The following is an 18916-nucleotide window of genomic DNA, read 5'->3' on the forward strand; positions in this document are numbered from 1 at the left end:
TGGAGTCCTGGGTCTCTTGCTGTCGTTGCAGGACTTTCAGGACACGTTGGCTTTGCTGGTTCCAGCAGATTTATCGGCTTAATGCACTCGTATTGGTTTCCTGGGCCCGGATGCTAACAAAGTACCTCCAACTGTGTGGCTTAAGAAACAGAAATGTCTCACAGTTCTAAAGCCCAGAAGGCTGAAACCCAGGTGTTGGGACAATCGGTTCCAGGACTCTCCCCGAGCTGCCGGGGGTTCACTGGCCATCTTTGCCATTCCTTGGCTGGTACAAGCCTCCCCGTCTCCAATTTCATGTTCAGTGGTGGCCTCCCTGTGTGTGTGTGTGTCCGTATGTCTGAATGTCTCCCTTCTATAAGGACGCCAGTCATATTGGGCAAGGACCCAACCACTCCCTCGTTTTAACTTGCTCATCTGCAAAGATCTCATTGCCAAATAAAGTCATATTCACAGATGCTGGGGGTCAGGACTTTATCTTTCACGGAGAGTTGGCCACGGAGGGGAGACACAACTCAACCCATAAGATTTGGCTAAAAGGGTTTCTGTGCTCACCTTCCATGGGAGGCCTTGGGAGCACAGGTTGTGGGGTCCGATGGCCTGGTCGAAAGCTGTCACTTACTGTCTGTGTATCTGTAGGCAAGGTGCCTGCCTTGCTCCCGTATCAGTAAAATGGGCAAATTAAACAAAACAAAACAAAACAAAACACAAATGAATAAAAAGGTTGACGGAGGCAAATAAGTTAATACGTATAAAGTTCTTTAGAAAGCAGTTGGCATGTTACCGTCCCCTCACTAAACGTAAGCTGCTATACTGTTATCGCTATCGTTTGACTTGTTTTTTAAAGTTCTGAGGACATCATCTCATAAAGGATGCTTTAAAAAGGTGAACTGAGGGGCGCCTGGATGGCTCAGTCGGTTGAGCATCTGACTTCGGCTCAGGTCAGGATCACGTGGGTCGTGGGTTCGAGCCCCACTTTGGGCTCTGTGCTGGCAGCTCAGAGCCTGGAGCCTGCTTTGGGTTTTGTGTCTCCCCCTCTCTCTGCAACCCACACGCCTCCAGCCCCTGCCGCTTGTACTCTTTCTCTCTCAAAAATAAATAAACATTAAAAAAAAAAAAAGATGCATTGAAAGGAATAAGGATGTTACCACCTGGATTCCTACATGTGTACATCTTCAAATGATCAAATAGTTGTCCCCTGCAGGGAATCTGCAAGGATCCATGGTGTTTTGAATGCAGAAAACAATTTACCTTTGAAACTGGATTTATCCATTTAAGAAACATTTATTCAAACCTTGCAGTGCGCAAAACACTTCATTGGGGTGTTCAGGTGAATTGAGAAACGACTAAGATAATATCTCTGGGTTTTAAGGAGCTCGCGGCCTAGTGAGAGACACAGGCATGCACTGATGTGATCGTAGGCGGTAACAGACCTTGTGCAAAGTGCTGTCCCTGGATTAACCTGTGTCTTCACACAATAATCCGGCAAGATAGATACAGGGCCACGGCCCCCAAGCCTCAATGCTGAATCTACAAATAACAACAACAACAGCAACAACAACAACAAAAATCTAAAACCAAAGCAAACAAACACTCCAAAGTCCGAAAACTGAATTTTTTCTTTGGTTTCGTGCAAACTCATTTGATCACAGAGCCGAAGCTGAACTGATGCGAGACAGTTTATTCTTTGATTTCTCTGGCCCGCAGCACGTGAGTGTTCATCCAACACATCTCTCTGTAGAAAAATGCTGGGGGTGATACGTAACATCTAGTAAATGCACCGTATTTTTCTAAGATCTGGGAGACCTAAATTGTATCTGGCTCCAGAGAGTTTGGAAAAAGGACGGTGAGCCTGTATAATTAAATATTTTACAGACAAGGAATACCGAGGTTCAGAGGAGTTAAGCTGTCTGCTCGGATCTCGAAGCTTCGAAGGGAGGAAACTGGCTTTCGGAGCCAGCCCTCTCTGTCCAGGGCTCCAAGCTTGGTCACTGTGTGATTCCCCAGCTGGGGAAGGCTGGGGGGCAGACTTCTTACCTGTCATCTTACTTGTTGGCCCCTGGCATCCCCAGCCTTCATTTCTTTAAACTCCTTTAATCTGGAACATTTCCACAGGCTTTCTTCGTCATAAGAACGAAGAGGCTAACTCTACAAGCTTGGGCCAGCCAGTCCTACTGGTATTTATTAAGTCTGTTTTGCTTGTAGGTCACAGAAACCAGCCCCAGGAGTAGACAGAAAGGGGTCGGCGGTGGGTGGGTGAGGTATGATTAGGGTACAGGTCCATGCCTCGGCCTCAGGAGGGATTAGGAGGAGGGGTACAGGGATCCTGAGCGAGTTCTCTCTTTGTCTTCTACCTGGGTTTCCCTGTGTGGCCACCGACTTTCTCTTTCCTAGTCCACACTTAGAAAACAGCTACTACCACCAAAATGCAGCCCTCTAACTCCTCAGAGACGAATCTAGAATCTCTGCAATCTAATCCAAATTCTGCGTCTGTTACCTTTCTGCATGTGAGAACGGAGAATGGGGGCGGGAATGGGGGTCTGGTTAAAGAAAACACAGCATGCAGGGGCCCTCCCTCCCGTGGTGGATTTGATCAGGATCACTAGTCTTTCTGACCTCAACCTAGCATTCGCTATGTCTTTGGAGTAAACATTCCCTTGACCTTAGCAAGCTGTTTGGCTTTTGGCTGCCCCTGCCCCCAAGCTACTGGCTTCATATTGGAGTCACGATACTGGGACCCGCTTAACACACTACTTGGAGGGCTTTACTGATGACGTCTCAAGCCGCCTACAGAGTGACCCAGTGTTTATCAAGATGCACTAGACTTGACCCTGCATACTCCACGACCTCTTCATGACTCAGCTACTGGTCATTCCTCCCTGATCTCCCCAGGTCCAGTCACAGGGCCAGGCTGCTCCCTAGGCTCAGGCCTCCACGTTGCTGGTCTGTTCCGTTCTCTCAGGTCTGGAGGTCATGGCTGAGGGCCATGGACCAGGGCCAGGTCAGTGTCAGGGGCCAGGAGAGTCTGGAAGAGGAAAAGGGGCCTTCAAATCCAGATTTATTCTGGGGCAATCACTGAACCTCCCTATGGGTCTCTTTCCTCATCCCGTATCCTGAAGGGAATGTACCAGATGTTCTTTCAGGGGTCTGTTGGTTCTGAGAAATTCTGTGATGTCCGTGAGGGACTCTGGCGGGAGTTGCCGAGCACGCACAAAGAATGAGCATCACAGATGATAAAAAGGATGTCATCCGTGTCAAACCGGGCGGTCCATAAGTGAGAGCCTCTCTAACATCAGGGTAGGTAACCTTACCGAGCACCCTCCCAGGGCAGCTGTGGTCTGGGATTCACATACCTCGGCCCGAGTCTCGGTTTACTTGTGACGCAGGCCCGAGACTGTCCGCCTGAGAAAGGCCTGCTTGCAAGGCTGACCTTTGGCTGTGGCGTCTGGGAGCTTGGCTGTAAATAGTTCCCTACACAGATATAAAACTTTCCCTAAGCGATAAGCACGGCTCACTGTGCCTAAACTGTTTGTGCAAAGCGTGTATGATTTATACCGAATGCTTTCCTCCTGGAAGTCCGGAATTTTGGTGTGTTCCGGGCAGGAAGTGCCGACGTGACCAGCCTCCAGTAAAAACCCTGGACACGGGGTCTCCCATGGGCTTCCCTGACAGACAGCAGTTCACGCCTATGGTCACTGGCAGCCGCTGGAGGGATTAAGCATGTCCTGCGTCACTCCCACCCGGGAAGGTAGTCTTGGTGACTTGTGCCCGGTTCCCCCAGACTTTGCCCTGTGAGCCTTTTCCCTTTTTGCTGTTCTCGCTTCCTGTTCTTTCACTGTGAGCAGTCATAGCCTTGGGTATAACTATATGCCGAGTCCTGTTAATCCTCCTCCCAAGCCTGGGCGGGTCTTGGGGACTCTGGGTACTCACGGACTTTGGAGTGTCCCATAAGTAAAGATCAACCCCACACCCCTGTGCCGTTCCCCAGTGCTAATTCATGGCACAGAGTTTACTTAGGGTTTTGTTTTGTTTTGTTTTTGCCTGTTCCAAGAGGAGCGGCAGTTTAGTTAAAATTGTGTCCTGCGTCCTAACGTCCCCACTAGCCCCACATAGAATCCAGTGAGAGGCCAGAGCATTCGTAGTCCCCATGTAAAAACTCAGCAAGGAACTCTCCTCGGTTCGGCTTGACATTCCATAATATGGCGTGAATTTTCTGAAACAGTTTGGCTGGCATTCCTTCTCATCAGGGCAACTCTGGCGGCATGCTTCAGGATTCTTGATCAAATGAGGCTACGCATTCTCCAGAGCCAAGTAGCAAAGCCAATGGGTCTTGTGTAAGTTGGAGAAAAAAAAAAATGACTGATGGAGGAAGATCATTTGGGAAGAAACACAAGCAAGGGAAGAAATATAGCAAGAATTCTTTGGGGAAGTGTTCTGTTCCGAAAAAAGTCCTGCCCTGGGGAGGTATGGTCTTCCCCCTTAGTGGCAAGACCTGGGAGTCTATAAGTAAGTCGTGGAGAACACGACCTGTGTGTCTGGCCGTCAGATCTTTTATGGCCCATGAGGACTCTAATCCCAGTATTCGAGTCTCTACGAAGCTGTCTTCTCTGCTGCCAGTTGGGCTGGGTTGCCTGGGTGGTTGAGTACTTGCTCTCCAAGGCCAGAAGATCACTGCTCGTACTCCAGCATTTAAAATTAGCCCCTGCTAATGGCTTTGGCTCTCTCTCTGGAGCCAGAGCTGGAGGTCGGCAGCTCCAGAACATCTTCAGGAGGTGGTGCCAGGACCCCGCCCACCGGGGTGCTAGAAGCATGACCCCCAGAGGCCCGTTCTGAGAGTCTGTAGATTCTGTGGCAGTTTAGTGGCATGAGACGCTGACTTTACCTGGATGCGGCTTAAGGGCGTTTTTCTTCATCCCGGGGAGAGTGGAGGCAAGCCATCGAGTCGCACACGGAGCCTCTGCAGATGACGTAGATATTCTGCCCTTCTTGGCATGTGGGAGGAAGTCTGAGTGTTGCTATGGCATTTGGAAGCTTTCACTTTCTTTTCCAAGTTGTTCAGAGATCCACGTTTGGTGGGCGATGACCCTTTCTGGGGGCCCCTGGGTGGCTAGTTGGTTAAGCGTCCGGCTTTGGCTCGGGTCACGATCTCACGGTTCGTGAGTTCAAGCCCCACGTCGGGCTCTGTGCTGACAACCCAGAGCCTGGAACCTGCTTCAGACTCTGTGTCTCCCTCTTTCTCTGCCCCTCCCTTGCTCACACTGTCTCTCTCTGTCTCTCAAAAGTAAAGAAATGTTAAAAAATGTAAGAATACCCTTTTTGGGGGGCGGCTAAAATGACGACATGACACAAAAGGGAACTGTGGGCCAGCCCCTATTGCAGAGCGCGTCCTTGGTGCAGATTACTCGGTGTGCGAAGTGCCTTATGGGGGTGGAGGAGACACTTGGGAGAAGAGGCTTCTCCTCTCCCTTCTGGAACTTTCCTTTGGACAGGACAAGGTGGCAACGCCACAGTGCCACCATCACCGGGGAAAAAATGGCGGATGGGTGCTTGCAAAGCAGAAAGGGAAATTAACGGAAAATAGCTGCCTGAGGTGAGCATTCCCCTGTCTACGTTTAGGATGGATCGTAGCCAGAGTCAGATGTGGCTAACTACACCGACATTATTAAGGAAGAGGTTTTTGAAGGAGCCATTCAAGCGGACACTTAATCCAGAATCTGCTCCTTTTCCTGCCAGATCGGCTCCCCTTCTCTCTTCCCTGCCTGTGTTCAGGGCGCACACACCAGAGACTTGGAACCATTCTGTGCGTCCCCCTGAATCCTACCAACCACTGCAGATTTGACCTCCTCCCTTCCTCACTGCTGCCAACGCCTCCCCAGTTCAGGCCCTCAGCATTATCTCTGAGGAAATAATTTCTAGAATAAAAGAACACACATCTGCCATTTATCCAGGTCCCCCTGCTGCTAACATCTCATCCCTGTTGTATATGGACTCTTATTTTCTCTCTCCCACGTGCACATGTATGCACACGCACGCGCGCACACACACACACACACACACACACACACCCGTCTAATCTTTTCCTAACCGTTAGAGGGTGATTTGCATACATCATGGCCTCTAACGCCTATATACTTCCGTGTGTATTTCCTAAGAACGGGACGTTCTGTTACAAGACCACGATGCAGTTATCTCAACTTCCGTGAATTAACCATCCACACGCTGTCTCCCTCCCATCTCCATAGCCCAGCTTTGCCACTTGACCCAATAGTGTCTTCGGTAGCCCTTTATCCTCGCCACGGGCACCATGCGGGTCAGACATTGTGTTTACCTGTCGTGTCTCATTAGCATTTTCAAGTTTTTCTCTCTCTCTTATGACATTCACATTTTGGAAGAATACAGTTCCTTTTTTTTTTTTTTTTTTTTTTTTTAATAGTATGTCGCTCAGCTTGGGTTCGTCTGAGTTTCTTCATGGTCAAATTCAGGTTCTCCTGTTCTCAGGATCCCATGTGGAGATGCACAATGTCCCTGCCCGGCATTGGTGGTGGTAATTTTCATCACCCAGTTCAAGGCATACCTGGTTGCTCCTGTGTCTGTTACTATCTGTTTGGTTGCAATTAACAAGCAGTCTGTGGGGAGACTCTTTGAGACTATTTCTGGCTCACCTCACAACTGCTCCCTGGGTTTAACCTCCATCGATGGCATTGTACCTCAGCCGGTCTCTGTTAGGATGGCTGCGAAATGATGCTTTGCCAACACCAGCCTCCCCGCCTCTATTCTTTCTTATCTACCCCGCGTCTATTCAGAACTGGTTCTCGTTCTGTCATCCCCCACGCATCAGGGCTTCCCCTGGCTCTTCTCACTCTTGGGATAAACTTCAAGCCCTCATTGGCTCTGTACGTCTTCATCTTTTACCTCCACCCCCCTCTCTCCCTGTCATTTGCCCTTGTCCTCTCTTTTCTAGGAGCACCTCAAATACACACTGCAGTATACCTCAGTTCCCTTTACTTTCCTGACCGGAATGCCTCCTTCCTGATGACTTTGCCTGGCAAACTCCTTTGCATTAAGTTTTTTTTTTTTTTTTTATTGGTTTTGAGAGAGATGGAAAGCATATGAGTGGGGAAGGGGCAGAGAGAGAGGGGGATAGAGGGTCTGAAGTGGGTTCCGTGCTGACAGCAGAGAGCCCGATGCAGGGTTCAAACTCACGGTCTATGAAATCATGACCTGGACCAAAGTGGGATGCTTAATTGACTAGCCACCCACGTGCCCCACCTTTGCATTTAAAAAAACCCAGGTAGGTTCCCCCAAATCCCTCAAGGGAAGCCTTCTCTTATGCCTTAGGCTAAGGTAAGTTTCTCTCCTCTGGGCTCCCAAGTGACTTGCACGTGCCTCTGTCATAGCACTTACCACAGTACAGTGACATTTACCTCTCTGTGCACCCCCACCGTCATCCCCCCTCAAAAAACCCCTAGTTCCTTGGAGGCAACCAGGTCTTACTGAATTCTGGAGTTCCAGCAAGCTCAGTGCCTGACGTGGAGGAGTGGTGTTTCGTAAGTTTGTGTCATAGTAATGAATTTCTAGGATATGGTCGTGGCAGTTCTCAAACATAGTGGACCAGAGGATTCTGTCTGTGTCTCTCTTTTTCTAATTTATTAATTTTAAAAAGGCCTTAATTTATTTTTTAAAAACACTCTATTGATGTAGGATTGACACATAAAAAGCTATACATATTTAATGTAGGCAACTCAGTGAATTTGGGGGTACGTATACACCTGTGGAGAGATTCTTTTTACGGAGCATTTTTAAAAGCTGGTGTTTCATAAAATATAGCTTGAAAATCCCTGGATCTTTAAGATTCCTTCCCATTATGGGTTGAATTGTGCCCCTTCCCCACCCACCCCCGCCCCCCCCAAAATTTCTGTTGGAGTCCTAACCCTGAATACCTCAGAACGTGACCTTATTTGGAAATAGGGCCTTCAGCTTAAAATGTGGTCGTTGGGTGTGCCTTAATCCAGTATGACTGGTGTCCTTATGAAAAGGGAAAACTCGGGGCCACCTGAGTGGCTCAGTCGGTTTCAGTATCTGAGTCTGCTTGGGATTCTCTCTCTCCTTCTCTCTCTGTTGCTCCCCTACTTGTTCTCTCTCTCCCTCTCTCTCTCTCTCTCTCTCTCTCACTCTCTCTCTCTCTCAAATACACTTTAAAAAATAAAATAAGAAGGAAAAATTTGGAGACAGACACTTGCCCAAGGAGAGCTCCATGTGAAGACAAAGGCAGAGACTGGAGCGATCCGGAACCAGCCAAGGGTTGCCTGTAAATGGCCAGAAGCAGGAGAGGGGTGTGGAATGGGTTGTCCCTCACGCCCTCAGAGGGAAGCAACCCTGTTGATACCTTGATCTTCAGCTCCCGGCACTGTGAGACCACACATTTCTGCTGCTTGAGTCACCTCATCTGGGGTGCTTTGTTATGCAGCCCTAGCAGACTGATACACCTTCCAACTGAAATCTTTGCTCTTCGATGATGATGGTAACATAGGGATCTGCTTAACATCTAGGAGGGCATACAGGTTCCAAAAAGGGTTCTTAAACATTCCCTTCCAGATTGGGAAATTTTTGCCAAAAAACGTTGACACCTAGAGCGGACGGGCCTAGAATTCAGGAAGCCACTTCAGCTGTAGGCCCTACGAGGTGGGCAGGAAGGGTCTGGTGGGGGTAAGGGACACATTACTACAGGCTGGTAGAAGGGGGGGAGACTCAAATACATGCTTCCAGCGTCTAAAAGCTCTCTTTGCTGTCAGCAGGACAGATTGGTGGGATCATGGTGGCCTGCACGTTCTCTCTCAGAATGGCCACGTCCTTGCAAGCCCTCCCTTGCCGTAACTGGCTGCCACCTGCATAGATGTGTCTGAGGGAGTAGACGCAGCCTGCACATGGGATTCACCACCAATCTTGGGGGCGTGTCTGCTGACACTGCTTGAGAATGTCACTCTGGGATTAGCAGGTGGCTGCAGCAGGCCTGTTTGGACCTGGCAGATATCCAGCTCCTCCCGGCTTAGCCTTCCTCTCCTGGGGCTGCACGCCCAGGCTTCTCCTGGGCTGACTGTCTTCCAGAAGGATGGTCCTCCCTTTTGACGGTAGCCTCGGGTTTAGAGATCGGGGCCGTGCGTTGTTATAGCTGATCACCCCACCGGTGGCCCCTACCGTGCTAACAAATACAGATCTCTGTTTCCAAGCTTTGCCCTTGTTCTCTTAGGGCAGCGCAGGAGTGCTGGTTCCTAGGGTTTGATTTCGAAGTGTCAGGTGAAGAGGTCCATGGGGGGTTTCAAAGTGATTTGAGGGCACCTGGGTGGCTCAGTCTGTGAAGCGTCTGACTTCAGCTCAGGTCATGATCTTGCAGTTCATGGGTTCGAGCCCCGTGTCAGGCTCTGTGCTGACAGCTCAGAGCCTGGAACCTGCTTCAGATTCTGGGTCTCCCTCTCTCTAGACTGCCCCTCCCCCCGCTCATGTTTTCTCTCTCTCTCTCTCTCTCTCTCTCTCTCTCTCTCTTCACCTGCCCCACCCCACCATCTCTCAAAAATGAATAAACGTTAAAAAAATGTTTTTAAAAAGTGATTTCAGGGGCACCTGGGTGGCTCAGTCGGTTAAGCATCCGACTCTTGCTTTCGGCTCAAGTCTTGATCTCACGGTTTTGTGAGTTCGAGCCCCGCATCTGGCTCTGTGCTCACAGTGCAGAGCCTGCTGGGGGTTCTCTCTCTCCCTCTCTCTCTGCCCCTCCCCCTCTCGTGCTGTCTCGCTCTCAAAATAAACAAATAAACTTAAAGAAGCCCTTCCATTTAAAAACAAAAACAAAGAGGGGCGCCTGGGTGGCGCAGTCGGTAAAGCGTCCGACTTCAGCCAGGTCACGATCTCGCGGTCCGTGAGTTCGAGCCCCGCGTCAGGCTCTGGGCTGATGGCTCGGAGCCTGGAGCCTGTTTCCGATTCTGTGTCTCCCTCTTTCTCTCTGCCCCTCCCCCGTTCATGCTCTGTCTCTCTCTGTCCCAAAAATAAATAAAAAACATTGAAAAAAAAATTAAAAAATAAATAAATAAAAATAAAAACAAAGAAAAGTGATTTGAAATAAATGCCACTGACCCGGGCGGCTGTTTAAAAACCCACGCCCTGTTGGCGTGTTACAGACCCCGGAGCGGCGGCTTTGTTGAACTTGAGTTTCCGGCCTCAGTTAGGATGCCGGCAGTGGGGCTGTGTGTGTTAGGCACGTGGACAAGGTGGCTGGTCCAGACCCCAGCCCGTGGCTCTGTGCTCGCCTCTCGCCCTGCGAGTCCTGGTTAGTCCCTGCCAGCACTGCTCTCCTCCTTTCGAGGCGGAGCAGGCAGAAGCTCTCGCACCTTCCCTCTGCTACCGTGTGTACGTCTCTTCTAATCAAGCCTTCCGCACCTGGCTGCTTCCTTGACGTGATGCCCTATGAAGAGATCAGACCCGCACAGCGGTGTCGAGCCCCAGAGGCTTCGGACGGCGAAGGGTGGGACGTGTGGACTGTGCGACCCAGCGGGACAAGCTCCTGGCTTCTTAAAGGTCAGACCTGTGTTTTCTTTTAAATTTTTTTTTTTCAACGTTTATTTATTTTTGGGACAGAGAGAGAGACAGAGCATGTACGGGGGAGGGGCAGAGAGAGAGGGAGACACAGAATCAGAAACAGGCTCCAGGCTCTGAGCCATCAGCCCAGAGCCCGACGCGGGGCTCGAACTCACGGACCGTGAGATCGTGACCTGGCTGAAGTCGGACGCCTAACCAACTGCGCCACCCAGGCGCCCCTGACCTGTGTTTTCTTATGTGTGTGCCTGCTCTAAGCTGCAGCAGTAACATGTCTTCTTACAGAGCACGTTTCTTGGTTCTTTGGAAAGCGAAGCGAGCTTGTTAGCAGGAACGGTGAGGTCAGACCCAGCTGTCCCTCCCTCTGGCTGGTGGCAGGCAACTTCTCTCCACGTCAGAACGGTGGCTTTGCGAGGGAAGAAGCCAGGCATTGCCAAAGGGCAAAATCCGTTTGCCTTTGGCCCTGGAAAATGTTAGACAAGAGCTTATTCTCCTGAATTGTTTGAATACTATGGCTAGGCTGCTAGGGGAAAGGTAGGGTTGGATCTTGGTCTCCTTTGAGTAAGGGCTCAGTAGGGGCACCTGGGGGGCTCAGTGGTTAGGCATCCGACTCTTTTTCTTTTTTTTTTTCAGATTCATTAATTTATTTATTTATTTATTTTTTTTTTCAACGTTTTTTATTTATTTTTGGGACAGAGAGAGACAGAGCATGAACGGGGGAGGGGCAGAGAGAGAGAGGGAGACACAGAATCGGAAACAGGCTCCAGGCTCCGAGCCATCAGCCCAGAGCCTGACGCGGGGCTCGAACTCACGGACCGCGAGATCGTGACCTGGCTGAAGTCGGACGCCCAACCGACTGCGCCACCCAGGCGCCCCCATTAATTTATTTTTTAATTTACATCCCAGTTAGTTAGCATGTAGCGCAGCAATGATTTCAGGAGTACATTCCTTAATGCCCCTTACCCGTTTAGCCCATCCCCCCTCCCAAGGCATCTGACTCTTGATCTCGGCTCAGGTCACCCTCTCACGGTTCCCGAGTTCAAGCCCCACAGCGGGCCCTGAGCTGATGGCGCAGAGCCCGCTTGGGATTCTGTCTCTCCTTCTCTCTGCCCCTCCCCAACTTGCGTGTGTGTGCTCTCTCTCTCTCTCTCTCAAAATAAATAATAGACTTAAAAAAAAAAAAGATTAAGGGCTCAGTACAAGTGCAAACATTATTACAGTCATCAAATAGATTATGGCCATGGCAGTGTCTAGATCTTGTTGATATGCATATTAGTTCCTGAATATTCTCATATTAGTATAAGTGAAAAGTGGTGCTCGTGGAGCATCAGGAAATCTGGTCCTTTATGGAGACAGGAGTGCGGGCTTGGAATGCTGCCAGACTTCTCCTTTACCAGAATGCTAAAGACCTCCCTCCTCCCTCTTCCTCCACTTTGCCTTTTGCCAGAGGCTGAGCTCTGTTTCTTTGCCCGTGTTTAATCCCCTCTACCGTGCACGTAAGCTGGTCTGTTACTGCATTACTGACAATAAATGTGCTGTTGTAGGAAGGCTGGTATTTGTATTATTTATCAAGTTAGGTTTAGGGGATTCACTTGATAATTAGAGGAGGTTGATTTTTCTAGTGGAGCTGAGACGAGCAAAATTCTTTTGCACGGACTATGAAACTGAAGACGAGTCTAAATTCAAATATCTTCTCCTTTCCTCTTGGCAGGTGTCTCTCTCTGTGGGACCTGTCAGTTCCGTGTGCCGCGTTTCGTTAAAAAAAAAATGTTTTTTAACGTTTATTTATTATTGAGTGACAGAGGGAGACAGAGCGTGAGCAGGGGAGGGGCAGAGAAAGAGGGAGACACAGAATCTGAAACCGGCTCCAGGCTCTGAGCTGTCAGCACAGAGCCCCACACAGGGCTCAAACTCACAAACTGTGAGCTCATGACCCGAGCCGAAGTCTGATGCTTAACCGACTGAGCCACCCAGGCGCCCCTGCCGCATTTCATTTTGAAGAGATCGTGTCATTTGCAGTGATCTCAGATTTGCTGTTTCCCCCACAGCTTTTCACCGAAACCCTCACCAGCTCAGAAATCGGGGCAAAGCCCCCGTGTGTGCTGTGGCAACAGGAGTGTGTGAGGACACAGGGAGAGCAAATTTCTGTGTTGGTGCTCACGGACCTGCGGGGCTGGAGACTGCCTCAGAATACGGAAAGAAACTTGGGCCCCGAGTGGTTTTAGGGTGCTTGCCTGAGGTCACAGCTGGTTTGGAACAGAAATGGTCAGTAAGATAAGTCTGGTAATTTCCATGACACCATGGCCTTAGTCACTTTTCCATGAACAAGAGCAAACCATTTGAACCCAGGGATGGACAGTGCGGGCACTGGGGTGCATGCAGATTCTTACTTACCCTTTCACCTCCCTGCCCGATGAGCTCATATCAAACATGTTTGTACCCCATTTGGCTCCTCATTCTTTAAAAAAAATTTAAAAAAAAATTTTTTTTAACGTTTATTTATTTTTGAGACAGAGGGAGACAGAGCATGCACTGGGGAGGGGCAGAGAGAGAGGGAGACACAGAAGGTGAAACAGGCTCCAGGCTCTGAGCAGTCAGCCCAGAGCCCGACGCGGGGCTCGAACTCACGGACCGCGAGATCATGACCTGAGCCGAAGTCGGATGCTTAACCGACTGAGCACAGCACTACCTACCCCTAGCTGGTAGGGAGGGCTGGGGGAGGCGAACTTAATGTTAAATGCTCAGGATATCGTGAAATTATATCAGCCCGGGCAGATGTGAATCGTGGAATGGGTTCTCTGCCGCGGTCTGATTACTTGTAGATTAGCAGATGAGATAATCAGTGTGTCTGGATACCCAGGTAATTGCTGTGGTTCCTGCCTGTCCAGTGGGGAGGAACACTAGGGAAGCGAAGTGAGTGGAGGATGTACGGAGGGCGGGACAGACACACACGGGACGGACACACACCGGGCCAAGCTGAAGCACTGAAAGATAACAACATAAGCACTTCTTTTAAAGTATTAGGGGGCTCTGCGTTTCTCAAAACGGGCCACGGATGTTTGGATCATAACCCGAGTACTGTTTACATTGAAAGCTGTTCTCTGATTTAACAGGAAACAGATCTGGTTTTGATTTCTGCAAACATTTGTTGGCAAAATGGCTGCCAGGAGACCCAGCCAGCCCTGGAAGGGGAGAGCGTCTGAGCTCTTGCTTTTCTAGAAGGGAGAGGTGCTGTCCAGGGGCAGGGCTCGGAGCCCGGTCGTCTGCAGATTGATGGATTACAGTCCAGGTGGGCACGGTTCACAAAGAGCTCACGTTAACCCTTAAGTTGGCTGCAGGGAGACCTGGGCAGCCTGCGATGGCAGAACTAGTCTCGCTTGGCGTTCCTGTAACAATTATTATCGACTGGCGGGGCCTAATGTTAATTGCAGCAGGGAGGGCTGCAGAGATCAGCAGTTGCCATCCCAGGCTCTGGAATTAGAGAGACCTGGGTCCAGATCCTCCCTCCTCCACGTACTTGCCTTAGGGCAGGGCTTTTCGATCTTGACTGCACCCTAGAGTCACCCAGGTTGATTTTAAAACTCTGGGTGCCCAGGCTACACCCTAGAGCAAGCCTATAAGAATCTCTGGGGGTGGAACACAGGCACGGGTATTTTTTTTTTTAAAGAATTCGTCTTCTCCCTTCACAGTGGATAACCACGCTGAGAACGACTGTTGATGGAAGACCGTGGAGTTTAGGAGTTCGGTAGCTGTGTTCCCTCATCTGTCAAATGGGGATAATATTTTCTAACATAGATGGTCCCTGTGAAGGTAGAAGGAGGTAATACGTGCCACGTGCTTAGTGCAGGGCCCAGCACATAGTAAGTGCTCAATAAACCACACCCAACTTTACAAGCTCAGCTTCTTTACGTGCAAAAGAAGCAAACTAACAAAACCCTCCTGAAATGCAGAACTGGTGTTATTTCTCGGGTCCAAGGCTCCGGATAAGAGTTGGTGCATTGGAGACAGACAGACTGACAGCCTCCGAGCCTGCAGCTGTGCTGTAGAGGAGAGCTGGGCATCAGAGCCCCCTCTGGGTCGGGCCCGCACGGGGCAGTGGTGCTGACGTTGTCTGACTTTCTCAGACTTGTCGGCGCGCCCAAATCCATTTGAAATCTCAGGGATTCGTCATCACCATTTTTTTTTTTTAATTTTCAATTGTTTATTCTTTGACCCTCCCTCTCATTTGCCTCGGCATTACAATAGCTGCTTAAAACTCGAGCCTGTTGCAGTGTTTGACAAGGGGGCAGTCTCCAGAGAATCAAATGTGAGTGAAGGTTGAATAGTATGTCTCTACCCTCCTACCCAGCACATCTGGAACAGTTAAGTCCCGAGGGCTGTGACTTCAGTCCCGAGGATGTCTCCAGAAGTCAAGAATGCAAATGGGCCCCTGTTTCTGTGATCTTACTCTCACTCCCTGATATAAAATCATGTCCACCTCTGGAATATTAGTAGGTGTCTGTATCGCCCTCTTAAAACATCAATTAGGAAAAAATTCACGCATCATGTCTGGGTTAACAATTCTCTGGGAACATTATCAGCTAGTACCCTCACCAGAGTACCGGCTGTGACACAGGTTCGCTGGTTCGGGGGGGTTTTACTGACACCTGCTTGGGGCCAGATGTTCACCCCTGTGCCGGGCCGCGTTTGGGACAGTGCAATGCCGAGGGCTCGCTTCTGGAGGGAGACAGAGAGTCGATAGCACTGCCCTGAGGTCCTGAGAGCATGCGGCGTGGATGAAGTCCCGACCTCAGGAGGTCTGGGTTAGGGTCCTAGGTCGGGACTTGGCCACCGAACCTCAGTTTTTCTTCATTTATAAAATGGGGACAGTGGTGCCTATGTTGCAGGGTGGTCGGCGGTAAAGCTTAGAAATAATACAAGTCATGCGCATGTCGAGTCCATAAATGCTCAGCGACATAGATTAATATATGAATGTTATATGTAATATGTGCAAAATATGTCACGTATAATGTTATGTAATTAACATTAATGTCTCCTCCGGGGAGGGACGGATCATCGTGTCTTAAAATGAAAACTTGTCTCTGTTCGTGTTTGGGAAGGCAAAATTTTATGCTCGTAGACGGCACCGTATTTTCTCAGGCTCGGGAACCGGTCATGGCCCACAAGATCTGTTAAGAGTCTGTATGATTATAAGTGATTTTCTTTGTAAAGAAGATAATTTGCATCCTCGCTTCCTCAACGTTTTCATTGCTCTTGCCTTCCCCGTCGAAATAACTGTCTCTTCTGCTCCTTCTTACATAAACGCGCCGTGCCCAGCTTCTTTGTTCTAGGTTTCACTAGGATGGGTGCGTCGGTGGATGGAGGTGGGGGTGAGGGGGGGCATCCAGGTGGGGGTGAGGGGGGCATCCTGACTAGGTCTACAGAATCGCGCGTTGGAGTAGAGGTGAAGGCTTATTGACTCACCACATGCCCTTTGAGGCTTTCAGAGTTCTCTGTAGATAGGATGACTCACCCCTTTGATCACGTCACCTTGTCACTCGGCATTTAAGGATCTTCTCTATTAAGCTAAACCGATGAGATGACGCACGGAACAGCATCCACAGAAGGCTCAGCACGTGGTTTGCGTGGCTTGGGGGTCTCTCTGTCTCCACATGTATGTGTTTTCTTCCTCCTCTTCCTCTCATGCATCTTAAACATCCATAACCCTGGAGCCCAGCCCAGCACAGACCTAATGGATTTTTGTTGAATGAAGGGGACGGGGAGTGTCTTTTCTTCCCCAGATTCAAGTGCACCAGCAATTGATCCTGTCCAGGGGGCAGCGGCTTGTCACCAGACGCAAGCAGGGACTGCCAAAGGTCGTGATCAGTATTTTAGCCTGTGGGGTATTCCCCGCTGTACATCCACCTGTTATGTGATAGCTGGGGAGTCTGTTGTGTTCAGCGAGCCGACTGAGAGAGATCAGGACTAAAAGGGCATCTGTACTTGTAACGTTTATTTGTTTTCGAGAGAGAGAGAGACAGAGTGTGAACAGAGGAGGGGCAGAGAGAGAGAGAGAAAGGGACACGCAGAATCCGAAGCAGGCTCCAGGCTCCGAGCTGTCAGCACAGAGCCCGACGCGGGGCTCGAATTCTTGAACTGCGAGATCATGACCTGAGCTGAAGTCGGACGTTTAACCGAGCCATCCAGGCACCCCTAGGAAGGACGTTTTCAAAGCTAAACCTTCAGTGGGGCTTGGTGTCTCATTGTGGGAACTCAAAAGTGGGTTAAGGTCAAGGGAGAAGTAGCAGAAATCCAACTTTCTTGCATTTTCTTGGGTTTTTTTTTTCCTAGACCCCTGGCTCTGAGGCCGGAACTCTTTAACGCTGCCTTCACTGAGACCCATTGCCTTTGGGTCGGGCTCCCCCTTTCTCTCATACCTTACTCATGAGAGCACCTTTTTGGCTTTGAAAGTGATTTTAGGAGGAAAGCAAAAAGCCCTCCTGGCAAGGCAGACCTGTTACTTGGCCACAAGACATCCAGGGCCACTGAGGCTCGTGCTGTTGGACCTCCAGCCAAGCCCAGTGTCTGGCCCCAGATACAGTTCTGTGTTGAGCTTTTGCATGAACACAGTGCCTTTGAGTGAATGTCACCTTAAATGACCCTGCTTTGTATTTCTCAGGCTAGCCAAGCCTTTTATGGGAGAAACCTGATAGCCCGTCAATATTTTCCTGATTTATAGATGGAGAAAATAAAGCCGTGCAGTGACTGAGTACATGTCCAACAATGCGGCAATAGCAACGTTCAAGTCACACCTACCCTTCACCCCTGCAATTCCCTTCACGTCTGGGGATTCATTTACCTATTTTGGCACAACTGTTTATTACAGCCTGGGTTATAATGTTGAATAACTGGAAACATCCTAAGTGTATATGCGTAGGGGAATGGGTTGTGTGAATCGTGCTATATTAATACGATATAATATGCATCAAGTAGAACCAGAATTCAGATACATATCCACGGATATGGAAAGATCTCCCAAGATTTTAGGTGGAAAGTGAAGGTGTGGAATAGCATGTATAGCATGCTCCCATTTAGGTTAATTATTTTAAAAAGATAAATATTCTAGGAGGCTACACAAGCAACTGTTCATAATCGTTTGGGGGAGAGACAGGGTTTGGTGAGGGAAAACTTATTTTCATTTTATATCCTGTAGTGTCAGATTTGTTTTATTTTTTTTTTTAACGTCCCTATTTTGTTTTCATTTTAAAATTAAATTTTGTTTGGGGCGCCTGCGTGGCTCAGTCGGTTAAGCGTCCCACTTCGGCTCAGGTCACGATCTCACGTTCCGTGAGTTCGAGCCCCGCGTCGGGCTCTGTGCTGACAGCTCGGAGCCTGGAGCCTGCTTCGGATTCTGTCTCCTTCTCTCTCTGCCCCTTCCCCACTCACACTCTGTCTGTCTCTCTCTCTCTCTCTCTCTCTCTCAAAAATAAATAAACATTAAAAATAATTTTTGTTTACTTCCAAAATTTAATTTTTCAACACTTGTTTCATTTGTGTGTGTGTGTGTGTATTTTTTTTTTTTGTACAGGAAGTACATGCGTGTGATTCAAATTTCAAACGTTCCAAAGAATAAACCACAAACTGTTAAACTCCCTCTCTCTCCACCCCATGGAGCGGCCTTAATGATCAGGCAAGGGAGGGGCAGAGAGAGGGGGAGAAAATCACCAGCAGACTCCATGCTCAGCCTGGAGCCCCACGTGGGGCTCGATCTCACGAACCGTGAGATCATGGCCTGAGCCGAAATCAAGAGTTGGACACTTAACCGACCGAGCCACCCAGGCGCCCCTGATATTAGCATTCTAATCACACAGGGAAACATGAACACAAGCTGACATCCTCTCTGTCATACTCTGCACTGCCCAACTACTATATTTATAATACTGGGTTTTTAGAAGAAAACTAGTTGGGGAAGACACTAAATTTTTCTCAGCCTGTTAGCCATGGATAAAAGGCAAGAGTTGAGAATCCCAGGCTAGCCCATTTCTGAGGGCCTGCCCTTTGTCCACAGGAAGGACAATGAACCCCTGTTGTGAACACCCGTTGTTGAGTTTGGACCGAGTCTGAGTCCTAGGCAAGGCATGTGGCGGGTACCAGCCAGTACAGAGAGAGCTCAGCAGTCTAACAACTGCTTGGTGTGCTGGAGGCACCTGGGCAGACCCATCCGGAGATGTGGTACCCAAGACAGTCGCAGGCTTTGCTCTCTTGGAGATTATTGGTCTAGTGGAGGAAAGCACACAGTTGGTTATTTAATTAGTTATAGTATGAGACGTGACAAGAAACAAGAGCACATACTAGG

At 49.3% G+C, this 18916-nt stretch overlaps 1 protein-coding gene and 1 non-coding gene across 2 annotated transcripts in view; both read left to right on the forward strand.

The window, feature by feature from the left end:
* GFOD1 (glucose-fructose oxidoreductase domain containing 1) overlaps positions 1–18916 on the forward strand; it is a 120266-nt gene that overhangs the window by 35023 nt on the left and 66327 nt on the right. The window lies entirely within an intron of this gene.
* On the forward strand, positions 897–981 carry TRNAR-UCG. The gene has a single exon. It is a non-coding gene; the product is annotated as a tRNA-Arg (tRNA).

The sequence above is a fragment of the Prionailurus bengalensis genome, chromosome B2 (assembly GCF_016509475.1).
Source record: "Prionailurus bengalensis isolate Pbe53 chromosome B2, Fcat_Pben_1.1_paternal_pri, whole genome shotgun sequence".
NCBI classification, from domain to species: Eukaryota; Metazoa; Chordata; class Mammalia; order Carnivora; family Felidae; genus Prionailurus; species Prionailurus bengalensis.